The 13,606-nt window shown below is 39.7% G+C and overlaps 2 pseudogenes; both read right to left on the bottom strand.

Moving 5' to 3' along the window:
* Positions 1-12,746: 12,746 nt before the first annotated feature.
* On the bottom strand, positions 12,747-12,832 carry LOC123400490 (annotated as a pseudogene).
* An 80-nt stretch (positions 12,833-12,912) lies between these two features.
* On the bottom strand, positions 12,913-12,999 carry LOC123400496 (annotated as a pseudogene).
* Between the last annotated feature and the right edge of the window lie 607 nt (positions 13,000-13,606).

Genomic DNA, 13,606 nt, shown 5'->3' with positions numbered 1-13,606 from the left:
ACTCTTAATATTGCCGAATCCACGTCTCAAAACTAATTGAGAGGAATCAAGACTTCTCTTTCTACTCAATGCACATGAAGATGGAGGTTTTTGTATCCTCTTTGGGCACATATCACCTTTGGGACTACTTTCATAGCATAAGCCAACTACCAAGTCACGCACTGCCGTGCTCTAAAAGATATAAGTGAAGCACATAGAGCAAAATTATCTAGCTCAAAAGATATAAGTGAAGCACTATGAGCATTCTAGCAAAATCACGATGAGTGCATGTCTCTCTCTCTCAAAAAGGTGTGCAGCAAGTATGATTTTGACACAACAGAAAGAAAAGACTTCTACGATACAAGACGCTCCAAGCAAAACACATATCATGTGGTGAATAAAAATATAGCTCCAAGTAATGTTACCGATGGATTGAAGACGAAAGAGGGGATGCCTTCCCGGGGCATCCCCAAGCTTAGGCTTTTTGGTGTCCTTGAATTTGGCTTGGGATGCCTTGGGCATCCCCAAGCTTGAGCTCTTTCCACTCCTTATCTCTTTGTCCATGAGAACATCATCCAAAACTTGAAAACTTCACAACACAAAACTTAAACAGAAACTCATGATAACATTAGCACAAGAAAACAAACTACCACCTCTTTTGGTAGTGTAGAAAACTTGAATTCTATCTATATTGGTGTTGGGCTACTGTATTCTCACTTTTCCATGGCTAGTACCCTCCGATACTAACCATAGTTTCATCAAAACAAGCAACCAACTCAACAAAAACAGAATCTATCAAAAACAGACCAGTCTGTAGCAATATGTATACTTCGTATACTTCTGGTACCTAAAAATTCTGAACAATTACGAATGCCTGGGCAAAACGCATATAAACCAGCAGCAAAAAGAATAAACTCAAAATCTCTTTCTGAATAAAAATTAAAAATCATCTCGTGAGAGAAAAGTTTCTGTCTTTTTCCAGCAGGATCAAACAACCATTACCAAGACTAGTCATAAAGGTTTTGCTTGGCTCAAACACAAAAGAAACACAAAAAACACAATCACAACATAATTATGAAAGTGTGGACGCAAAAAAAAGAAAAATATAAATTCATTGGGTTGCCTCCCAACAAGCACTAGTGTTTAACGCCCTTAGCTAGGCATAAAAGCGATAGAATCACGTATCGTCGTCTTTGGTGCTCAAACCATAAGTGGCCCTCATCATGGATTCATAAGGCAATCTTATTTTCTTTCTAGGAAAGTGTTCCATGCCCTTCCTTAAAGGAAATTTAAATCTAATATTCCCTTCCTTCATATCGATGATAGCACCAATAGTCCTTAGGAAAGGTCTTCCAAGAATAATAGGGCATGTAGGATTGCAATCATTGTCAAGCACAATGAAATCCACGGTTACATAGTTCCTATTTGCAATAATAATAACATCATTGATCCTTCCCATGGGTTTCTTGATAGTAGAATCAGCAAGATGCAAATTAAGAGAACACTCTTCAATCTCATTAAAACCCAGAACATCACATAAAGACTTTGGAATCGTGGAAACACTAGCACCCATATCACACAAAGCATTGCATTCATAGTTTTTGATTTTCATTTTGATAGTAGGTTCCCACTCATCATGAAGATTTCTAGGGATAGAGACATCCAATTCAAGTTTCTCTTCAAGAGTTTTTATCATAGCTTCAAAGATATGATCGGTAAAGGCCTTGTTTTGGCTATAAGCGTGTGGAGAGTTTAACATGGATTGCATCAAGGAGATGCAATCAATCAAGGAGCAACTATCGTAATTGAATTCCTTGAAATCCAAGGTATTAATTTCATTACTACTCAAAGTTTTAATATCTACTCCACTTTCAATGCTTTTAGCATCAAGATAGATGGACTCCGAATCATTGGGGCACTTTACAATCAAAGTGGATTCATATCCAGCCCCATAATCATTAGGTTTGACACAAGAAAACAAAGATTCAATGGGAGTCACACCAAGCACTTTAAGATCTTCGTGATTCTTATCACGAGAACACGGCTTTTTAAGCCATTCATGTCTAGCACGAATTTGGGCGGTTCTTTCTTTGCTCTCAATCATGGAAACACGCAAAGCTTTCAAAGTTTAATCCATATTGATGGGAGGAGCACATCTAACTTTCAAAGCATCAACATCACTAGACATTCTATCAACGCTCTTAGCCAAATCGTCAATTTTGAGTAGTTCATCCTCTTTGGACGCATTGAAATTTTTTTGTGAGTTGATAAGCTCTTTGATATTACTCTCTAGATCAGAGGGTAATATATTGTAATTTCCATGAGTATTGTTGTAGGATTTGCCAAAGTTATTAGAGGAGTTACTAGGAAAAGGCCTAGGAACATAGTTTCCTCTAAAAGCATTGTTGTTGCAAAAATTATTCCTACCAACAAAATTAACGTCCAAGCTAGCGTTTCTACTCTCAATCAAAGAAGACAAGGGCATATCATTAGGATCTAAAGGAGCACTTCTACTAGCAACCAAATTCATTAACTCATCCATCTTAGCACTCAACGAGTTAATTTCTTCTATAGCGTGTACCTTCTTACTAGTAGCTGACCTTTCAGTGTGCCACTGAGAGTAGTTCGTCATGATATTATCTAGGAGCTTTTTGGCCTCCCCTAACGTGATTTCCATGAACGTTCCACATGAGGTGGAGTCCAAGATATTTCTACAAGCGAAATTCAAGCCAGCGGAAAATATTTGTATAATCATCCAAAGACTCAAGCCATGAGCGGGACAATTTCTAATCATCAATTTCATTCTCTCCCAAGATTGTCCAACATGTTCATGATCAAGTTGCTTGAAATTCATGATATCATTACGGAGAGAGATGATCTTAGCCGGCGGAAAATACTTGGAAATATAAGCATCTTTGCACTTATCCCAAGAATCGATACTATTTTTGGGCAAAGAAGAGAACCAAGTTTTTGTGCGATCTCGCAACAAGAAAGGAAAAAGCTTCAATTTAATCACATCATTATCCACATCTTTCTTATTTTGCATATCGCAAAGTTCAATGAGGATATTGAGATGGGATGCGGCATCTTCACTAGGAAGGCCAGAGAATTGCTCTTTCGTAAGAAGATTCAGCAAAGCGACATTGATTTCGTATGACTCCGCACTAGTGGCGGGAGCAATCGGAGTACTAATAAATCATTATTATTAGTATTCGAGAAGTCACAAAGTTTGGTGTTTTCATTCATGGTGACTTCGGCAAGCAAGCAAGCACACAAGTGAACAAAGAACAAGCGAGAAAAAGGGCGAACGAAAAGGCAAACAAAAAAGGCAAATTGGTGAAGTGGGGGAGAGGAAAACGAGAGGCAACTGGCAAACAAAGTAAATGCAAGAGATGAGTTTGCGACACTTACTTGGATGAGTTCTTGACTTGATCCTCCCCAGCAACGGCGCCAGAAATCCTTCTGCTACGTCAAAAAAAGTACTTCCCTGGCAATGGTGCCAGAGATCCTTCTGTCGTCTCTTGAGCTTGCGTTGGTCTTTCCCTTGAAGAGGAAAGGGTGATGCAGCAGAGGAGCAGTAAGTATTTCCCTCAGTTTGAGAACCAAGATATCAATCCGGTAGGAGAATCTCGTCAAGTCCAGAGTACCTGCGCAAACACAAAAGAGCTTGCACCCAACGCTACAAAGGGGTTGTCAATCCCTTCAAGATTGTTTGCAAAGTGAGATCTGAAGGCGGAAATTGCAACGAAGTAAAAAGTGTAAGGCTGAAAATATGGTGTGGAGTAGACCCGGGTGCCATAGTGTTCACTAGAGGCTTCTCTGAAAATAGCAAATATCACGGTGGGTAAACAAATTACTGTCGAGCAATTGATAGAACCGCGCAAAGTCATGACGATATCTAAGGCAATGATCATACATATAGGCATCACGCCCGAGACAAGTAGACCGATACTTTCTACATCTACTACTATTACTCCACACATCGACCGCTATCCAGCATGCATCTAGTGTATTGAGTTCATGACAAACAGAGTAACGCTTTAAGCAAGATGACATGATGTACAGGGATAATCTCAAACCAATGATGAAAACCCCATATTTTTACCCTTGATGGCAATAAGACTATGCGTGCCTCGCTACTCCTTCTGTCACTGGGTGAGGTCACCGCACGGTATGAACCCAAAACCAAGTACTTCTCCCATTGGAAGAATCATAGATTTAATTGGCCAAACAAAACCCACAACTCGAAGAGAATTACAAGGATATGAAATCATGCATAAGAGAGATCAGAAGAAACTCAAATAAGATTCATAGATAATCTGATCATAAATCTATAATTCATCGGATCTCGACAAACACACCGCAAAAGAAGATTACATCGGATAGATCTCCATGAAGATCATGGAGAACTTTGTATTGAAGATCCAAGAGAGAGAAGAAGCCATCTAGCTACTAGCTATGGACCCGTAGGTATATGGTGAACTACTCACGCATCATCGGAGAGGTCATGGTGTTGATGAAGAAGCCCTCCGTATCCGAATCCCCCTCCGGCAGGGCACCAAAACGTACCCCAGATGGGATCTTGCGGAGACAGAAGCTTGCGGCGGTGGAAAAGTACTTTCGATTATCTCCTGATTTTTTATGGATTTTTAGGGAATATATAGGCGCAAAACCTAGGGCAACGGAGCCTTAGGGAGCCCACAAGCCAGGGGGCCGCGGCCTCCCCCCCCCCCCTGGCCGCGCCGTGAGGGCTTGTGGGGTCCCTGGTGGCCCGTGTCCTGATTCTCCGACTCTCCGATCTTTTTCTATTCCGGAAAAAATCTTTTTGGCAGTTTCATTCCGTTTGGACTCCGTTCAAAATCCTCCTCTCAAAGGGGTCAAAAACATGGAAAAAAACAGGGACTGACACTTGGCACTGAGTTAATAAGTTAGTCCCAAAAAATATATAAAAGGCATACAAAACATCCAAAGTTTGACAAGATAATAGCATGAAACCATCAAAAATTATAGATACGTTGGAGACGTATCAAGCATCACTATGCTAATCATATCAACTATACGATTCATGCTCGACCTTTCGGTCTCATGTGTTCCGAGGCCATGTTTGCACATGCTAGCCTCGTCAAGTTTAACCCGAGTGTTCCGCGCGTGCAACTGTTTTGCACCCGTTGTATGCGAACTTGAGTCTATCACACCCGATCATCATGTGGTGTCTCGAAATGACGAACTGTCGCAACAGTGCATAGTCGGGGAGAACACAATTTCGTCTTGAAATTTTAGTGAGAGATCACCTCATAATGCTACCATCATTCTAAGCACACCAACGCCACGAAGGCTCACCCTATTCTCCCTTTGAGATAACACCACGAAGGCGTTTCTCAACCACTAGTGGTAAGCCTTTGAGGTGGCTTCCAAAACCCTCACAAACTTTTCCGCGGGAAATCACACGGATTGATTCCTCTCCGAAGAACTCCTACCGCCTAGGAGTCTCCAACCTCCAAGAGTAACAAGATCACGAGGAATGCTCAAAACTTGCTCAAATCTCAAATAGCTTGGGTTGAGAGGAGGAGAGGGAGATGATCTATCTTTTGATTGGAACAACTCTCAAAGGGGCTCACAAATGCTCTTGGGATCTAAGATTTGGTGTGAGCAAATGTGTGTGAGGTAGAAATGTGTTCTTATGAGGATATGGCTGTGTTGGGCACCCTCTCACGAAGTGGGAGGGGGTATTTATAGTGGAGAAGGGAAAGTGACCGTTGGGGTCACTTAAGTATGACAGTGGTTGGACATTCGGCAGTTCTCGGATGTCCGGACTCCCACAAGGGGTCGTACGTCCGACACAGGTCGGTCGTCCGAGGGATGTATATATATCAGGAACCAATGTGTAGTCGAACAGGGACCGCACGTCCGGAGGAAGCCGAACGTCCGACCCTCGGACGTCCGGAGTGAGCCGGACGTCCGGCCCTCGGATGTCAGGAGGAGGCCGGAAGTCCGAGTTATTTGACTCAAATTTCTCTGGTATAAGGTTTCGGATTTCCGAAGTGGTCGGGCGTCCGTCCCTGGACGTCCGGAGGAAGCCGGATGTCCGAGGCATTGGTTCTGTTTTCAGATAACAGCAGAGGAGTGGAGATGTGGTATGAGCAGAAAAGTAGAGATGTAGTTTGAGCAAGTTCATCGCAAAACCTGTGATCCCCTCTTAATAGTGCGGTATCCCTAAAGACTCAAGAATCATAAAAGGGTACCGATGATCCATACTTGAGTGTATACTTTTATTCGCTGATCATCACTCCGCACCACTAACGTCAAAGGACGTGATACCTTTGAGTTAGCCCTTTCACTTGAGATTGATGTTGTTGTTCCTTCTTGGCTCAAGTTGAAAGCAAGACATGATGAAGTGTTCAAGTAGCTCTCCCATACACAATGTGGAAAGCCTAGCTTATGTATTCATCTTCATTTGTCCACCATGTGAACATCCACAAGAATCAAGCATGTAGTGCTCGGGAATGCTTATCTTGATCTTGTCCTTGTTAGCACATGAGCTTGTCCTTATCAACACATGATCATTAACAATAGTTTCAATGATATGTCGTGTTGATCCACTTGAACTTGCACACCACAAGCTTGATGACGATCACCACTTGACGTCATCCTTCATGGGTTGTATGAGATCTTCCTTTTGACGCAAGCCCATGGAAGCTCACCTAACCCCCACATAGGACGCTCACAAAGACCATGGGTTAGTACACAAACACGTAATGGACAATGCTTACTGTACCATGGGATCACTTGATCCCTCTCGGTACATCTTATACGCTTTGTGTGTTGATCATCTTGATTTACTCTTTGTCTGAGATCTTGATCAACCTAGTGTCTCTATGACCATTCTTTGGATAATACCTTGAATACCATCTTGGTCATGATATAAACTCCTTGAACCCAACAGATGGACTTCAAGAAGTGCCTATGGACAAATCCTATAAATATAACTTAAGGCAACCATTAGTCCATAGGAATTGTCATCAATTACCAAAACCACATATGGAGATATATGCTCTAACAATCTCCCCCATTTTGGTAATTGAAGACAACCACTTCAAGAGAGTTTATATAAGGAAATAAGCATAACCAAGCGCACACATACAAGGTAATAATGCATGCGTCCAAGATGTAAATGCTTACACAATAAAAGCAAAACCCTCTAAACATATCCAAAGTAAACTCTCTAAACTTCTCCCCCATTGGCATCGATTGCCAAAATGGACGAAAAGTTTAGAAAGCCAATATAGTAGGTGGTCCTCCAAAAAGTGTGTACTTCTCAGCAAATGAGTGCAGAGAAATACACAAATACAATGATAAGTAGTTGGAGGAAAACAAACTATATTGAGGACCCAAAGATTGCAAATAAAAGGATCGTATGCCACAAAGACATACAAAAATAGAGGCAAGCAATCAAAAGATTCCAGATGGAACAAACAATCATATGGTCCTTCGAACCACATGAATAAAAGATATTATGATAAAGGCAACAGAGTGTTTTATCAAAAACTAGAGAAGCTCCCCATGATTTGTGCACTAATACGAGATTTTTGTATTTGATACAGGTGCACAAAATAGGATCGTTGCTCCCCCGAAATTAATAAAAACACACAACGAGTGCAAGAAGATAGATGAGACAATAAGCATATCAATTGCACAAAACAAATGGTTGAGAAACATGTAAAATAATCAACTTAAGAATAGGCTCAACCAAAGTAATGTGTGTGAGTCATGGCAAAGCACTTGAGAAGACTAAGATAAGGATGAGCATTACTCATCAACATAGTCTTGATGAAATGAGATACAAAGTGCAATACATATCATTACCACACACACATACTAGAAAATGGGTTCACAAGCTTACTAATAAACAAAATAAGAACCAACGCTTGTGACAACCCATTGTGAAGATAGGAAGTAAGAACCTTGTCAAGAGGAGGGATACTAATTGAAATGGCAAAACCCTCATCAAGACAAGCATGAGGAAAAATAATCTTCATGGCCAAGGAGTGCATCAAGATGTAGGAAAATAAGATACGCACTCAAAACAAATCCTTTCACGAATCCACCAAAAACTGAAAAAGGAAATGCAACGATGGACGTGAAAGAAAAGAGGATATCAATTAGAGATGTAACTTCTCTCATGTGTAAATGATTCTAAGTAGAAGACAATCATGATGATATATATCCACAAAGAAGGATGTACACACGAAATGGTTACAAGAAGGAACAAACTAGATATCCAAAAGGAAGTCATAAATATATCAATGAGATCTTTTGCTTGGAAGCATAGCACATGGCCTAATATTTTCTTATTGTAATAATATGAACTTCCAACATATGAACATCAAAGACATCCCAACTAGTAGTAAGACATCATCGTTCGGATGCTTTGAGAAAGCAAACAAGTACTACAAGAACGAATCAAGAGATTCATGCCATGATGCAACCTCGAAAAGAAAAGACAGGTTGGGGCCTTTGCAAGAAAAGAATGCATGAAGTGGATACTTGTTACCGAGACAACATTGGATTGATGTAGTAGATAGTTGTTCTTTGATCATCCTAACTTGGTTCCAATAATCACATGGTCTCAAAACCTTCCTTATAGGTGAGCCGAGCATCCAATGCATCTCCAGTTGTTCCTGGAACAGCAAAACAAACAAAGTGGTGCCCAAACTCATTGGGACCAAAGAGTTAGAAAACCAGCAATACATAGGACAAACTCCACATACATATGTGCATATAGATATGAATTTGAACTTCATGCGCACTTTAGCCAATTTATGACAAGGTGGACTTTCCCCTATATATTGGGTCAAAGAAGGAAAGCAAGCAAAAGAAGTTGTATATAGTAGATATGCATGCTCAAGACTCTCAAGAATCAACTCAACAAAAAGTTGATAAGTCACCAAAAGACAAGGTATCAAGTGATAATAAGATCCTAAACAAAAAAGAACTATCACTTGAAGGATATCAATTAAAAGATACCTCAAGGAATGAGATATCCATTGACACATGCCAAATAAAAAGAAACAAGAAACCAATTGAAGGAAAACAAACACGAGGTATCTAATTTCCAAAAGAGAGCTAGGTTCCAACAAACCAAGCCCTCGACAAATTTTCATGATGGCACAAAGCATCATAAAGAGCAAGACTTACCTCCCATCAACACACACTTGATGGGGATCAAAAGATTTTATGATGGGTGAATAAAGAGAGTGTTCTAAAGAAAATAGGATAGCTCCCCCAAGGGACGTGCATTATATAGAATTTGCATTTAAATACAAAATGCACACGATGGGATCATCACTTTCTCTATATCTATAAAAACACTAGACATGTTAAAATAGATCCATAAGAGGCAAGGAAGACAAACGAAACACAAAATCCAATGTAAAGACGATTAGCAATTCCTATCACATGATGGGAATACCAATTGTCAAGGACAAGAAGTATTTTGGAAGTGATACTCATTGGTAGATCGCAAATATATCCAAGATCATCTTTACCCATAAAACGCAAGCAAATGACACTTGTAGAGCTAACATGCCACCTAGGAACAAGATAATTTACAATATCAACACTAAGTGGCAACAGCTCAAATGTACACATTTTCTAGGTTTGTAATGTGCACATAGCATATTACTCCCCCATAATGTGATAAACCAACAATATTAACAAGTGGCAAATTAAAACCAACAAGAGATAATTAATGGACCATATAGAATTTGAATTTCACATGAGTAAGACATACCACATAGAAACTAGATAATATTGAAATATCAAAACTAAGTGGTATTCCCCATGTATACACATTTATAGGATTGTGAGGTGTGCAAAGCACATCACTCCCCCACAATGGGATAATCCATTAATCTCTCACAAGAGCCAACAAAAATACAAACAAGATGCAAAAAGGCTCAATACAAGACTCACATGTACATGATATGCAAACCAACATACACATACTCGATTACTCAAGATAAGCAAGTTGGAAGCACAACATATACAAATGCATGCAAGGTACAAAACCACAACATGCAAAGGGGCAAGCACCTAACAATGTAAACAGTTTAAGTACAAGTTACCGTAAGGAGGCACATTGGATATAAGATAGAAACTCGATAATCCAAATGACTTGGCTTGAGATAATATGAATGATGAAGACCCCTTAATTCTTCATTATGTATCCAAGTCTCTGATGTCCTCCATAGTCACCTATTGATCAAGTTTGAGCTTGTTGGTCCCCAACAACGTTGGGTCCTAAGAGGTTAATCACAATAGGCTTGGCAACCCAAATGGTTCTTTTCTTGACACCATTTTGAGTACCAACAAACTTGGCAAACACATTGCCAACCTTGTCCTTCCCAAGGGAATAGATATCATCAATAGTGATTGGGTTGGATAAGTTACCTCTTGTGCAAGACGAAGCGATGTGGCCCTTCTCACGACATAAGTAGCAACATCTACCCTTTGCTTTCTTCACAGTTGATTTCTCACCTCGGGGAGTGTTGGCTTGGGTCTTATTGGGAAGAGGCCTTCTTCAACTTGTAGCTGAATATGTGATTGAGTTTGTGGCTGCTTCCCTTGTTGCTTATGACTTTGAGACTTCGTCTTCAGAGGGCAAGATCTAACATGGTGCCCTTTAACTTTGCACTTGAAGCAAATGATTTTGGCCGAATTCTTGACTTGCTCTAGGCCCCTCTTGTTCTTGTTTGAGTTTACTCCAACATCATTTTTGTCATTCGGAGATGTTTACTCACACAGGACGTTGTTGAGTGTGGACATCCCTTCATGACACTGTTCCAAGTCTTTCTTCAAAGAAGTGACTTGGTCCTTGACCTCTTCGATTTCCTCTGCACGGTTAGTATCAATGCAAGTACTAGAGGAAGTGTAAGCTTTAATGTTAGAGCAACAAGGCAAGGAAAGTAATTCATCACACGAGGTAGCAACATACGAGTAGATGAATTATGAGGACTAGCACATGGAAATATAGTAGTTTGACTAGAAGTAGTGCCATTGTCCACATGAGGCTCACTTGATGTTACCTTGGTGATGATAGCCTCATGAGCTAACTTTTGCACATTATAGGATGTTAGAAGATCGACATGAGAGCTTGTGAGCACACTACAAGGAATATGCTAATACACGACGCTATTTTTTCGTCGCTGCATCGTCACGGTTTTTATTTTACGACGAACTCACAACGAAAAACCAAGCGTCGAAAACGGAGCGTCAGAAATTAACAACAACGATGTTTTGATCAAAATCGTCGTAACTTTTACGACGATTACTGGATTGTCGTAACCTTTACGACGATCCTAAATCGTCGTTGTCAATCAAACCTGGTCCTACGTGGCAGTCCTACGTGGAAAAATTACGACGAAATCAAAACATCATGGTTGAAATCAGCCCAACCCATTTCAATTGATCACATGGGCTGGTTTTATTTTTTTGGGCTTTTTCTTACTGGGCTTCTTTTTGGGCCTTGGCCTATTTACAATCATAGTATTTTTTCGAATTTTTTTATCATTAGAATTTGGGCCCTGGCCTTTTAGTGCCCAAATACATTTGGTCCAGTTTCAGTTTTGACCTTTTTCGTTTTTGAATTCAGCAACTTTTTGTTTCAGAACTTGGTTTCATTTGTATTTGTTGAGCCTTTTCAACCCAATTATTTGTCCAATATTAAATCCAACACTATTTCATATTCAAATCAAGAAAACTCCAAGTCAAATTAAAATCATCCATTATATAACATCACATAATATATCTCCCAGGTTTACATAACACAATAACTCATCTCATGAATACATTTCCTTACACATGAATATAGCAAGAACAGACAGAATTACACAATAGAAATGACACATCTGCTACTATCCCAACAGTACAATGGACTTCATTCCACTCTTCTATGAGACATGCTCGAGATGCGACAACTTGCCATCCTACAAGAACATTACACTGCACATGAATCAAACAAACGGAAATAAATATAAAAAATATTAGAGTTAGTGTTCAAAACTTAGCAAGTTTGTGTTAAGAACTTGAGCTCCTTACTAAAAACATAATGTACAGCAGTTTGGCCACACCAAAACGTATAGTGTTTTTTATTACTACTATTATATGGTTAGATACTACGTCTCGTTTGGCAAGCTGACAATTAAATTGAGTGTACTGGAGTATACTGATGCAACTAGATTTGCATCCATCGCCTTTAAAAAATTACATGGAAGGATATGCCACCAGAGTTCAGTACCCAACAACCAATGATGCGGTTCACACTGACAGTAAAATAAAACAAATTAAACTTGTATATATATGGACATGTGGTAGGCTGGTGGCTCAGTCTGCCGTCCAAGTGACCAAGTTTAACCGATATAAGTTTAAGGTTTGTCTCCATGTTGCCAATAATGCAACATTTAAAGAATTGATTTGCATACTGCAGAATACTTCAATTAAAGTAAGAGTAAAACATGTTGCTATAGTTAATAAGGTAAGATGCGAGGCTGACCAGTCAAGAAATCTGAAGCAGAAAAAAGGTTTCCAGCAGAAAAAGAAAAAGCTAAGGCATTCCCATCAATGTTTGGCCTCAATCAACATGCCATTCTTTTTAAGAAGACAAATAGATAAGCAATAAGCAATACTCACTGCTAAATTCAGTGTGTTGTGGATTTCGTCTGACAAGCAGATAAGCAATACTCACTCTAAGCTACAAGCACTAGCTAAACCAAGCATCAGTTTTAAAAAGTTCAATTTAAGATACTTCAACGATGGGTGACATCTCAGTAGCATCTCCTAGTAACATCATATGCTTAGCTGACAAATTCCATTGTGTACCACAATAACAGAACCACCTCAAGCATCTCTACAACAATATATATAGTGATGGCACGCCTAGCATCAGTTTTAAAAAGTTCGATTTTAGATACATCAAAGACCAAAAAAGGTCTCAGTGGTCTAAATGTTTCACATCCTCTGCTCAGCACACCATCATCATAATAGTGTTATTGAACTCACCATCATGGTCGATGGTGTCCTGTACAACCTTGGCCAGTTCCAGCATGGTGAACTCACCGGGGTTGCCCAAGTTGAATGGTAGGAGTAGTACTAGTAGCGCTAACAAAGAACCAAAGGAACGTGTAATCGATCAATCGATATTAGTAGTAGTATGTGCAATACAGCTACGAATCGATAGCAGTAGTAGTATGTGCAATACAGCCGACCAACTAGGGATGACCATTGTGCTCAATTTTCTTTGCTCAAAAAACTAGCGACCATGATTATAAAAATCTTGGAAATTCAAAACCATTAAGCGCAGAAGAATAAATTCTGCCACACCTACAAATTATTTCTGCCTTCACCATTGAACATATTGCTGTAGTAAACCAGTTGATTCTGTAACCCCATCCGTCAGGCCTAAATGAGGTTGATCGAAAACTAGTAGTAGTAGCAGTACTTGGCAGCAGTTTTAGAGTAAGTTTGGAACAACATACATTTTGGTGAAGTAAGTGTGTGTTTGTCTGTCAGGGAGAAGTGTGATTCAGAGTTTCAGAGTGAAGTTGTTTCTGAATGCTCAAGTAATTAGCTA

This window comes from Hordeum vulgare, chromosome 5H (assembly GCF_904849725.1).
Source record: "Hordeum vulgare subsp. vulgare chromosome 5H, MorexV3_pseudomolecules_assembly, whole genome shotgun sequence".
NCBI lineage: Eukaryota > Viridiplantae > Streptophyta > Magnoliopsida > Poales > Poaceae > Hordeum > Hordeum vulgare.
The sequence above is the reverse complement of the archived record's forward strand: the minus strand, read 5'-3'. Positions and strand labels throughout refer to the sequence as shown.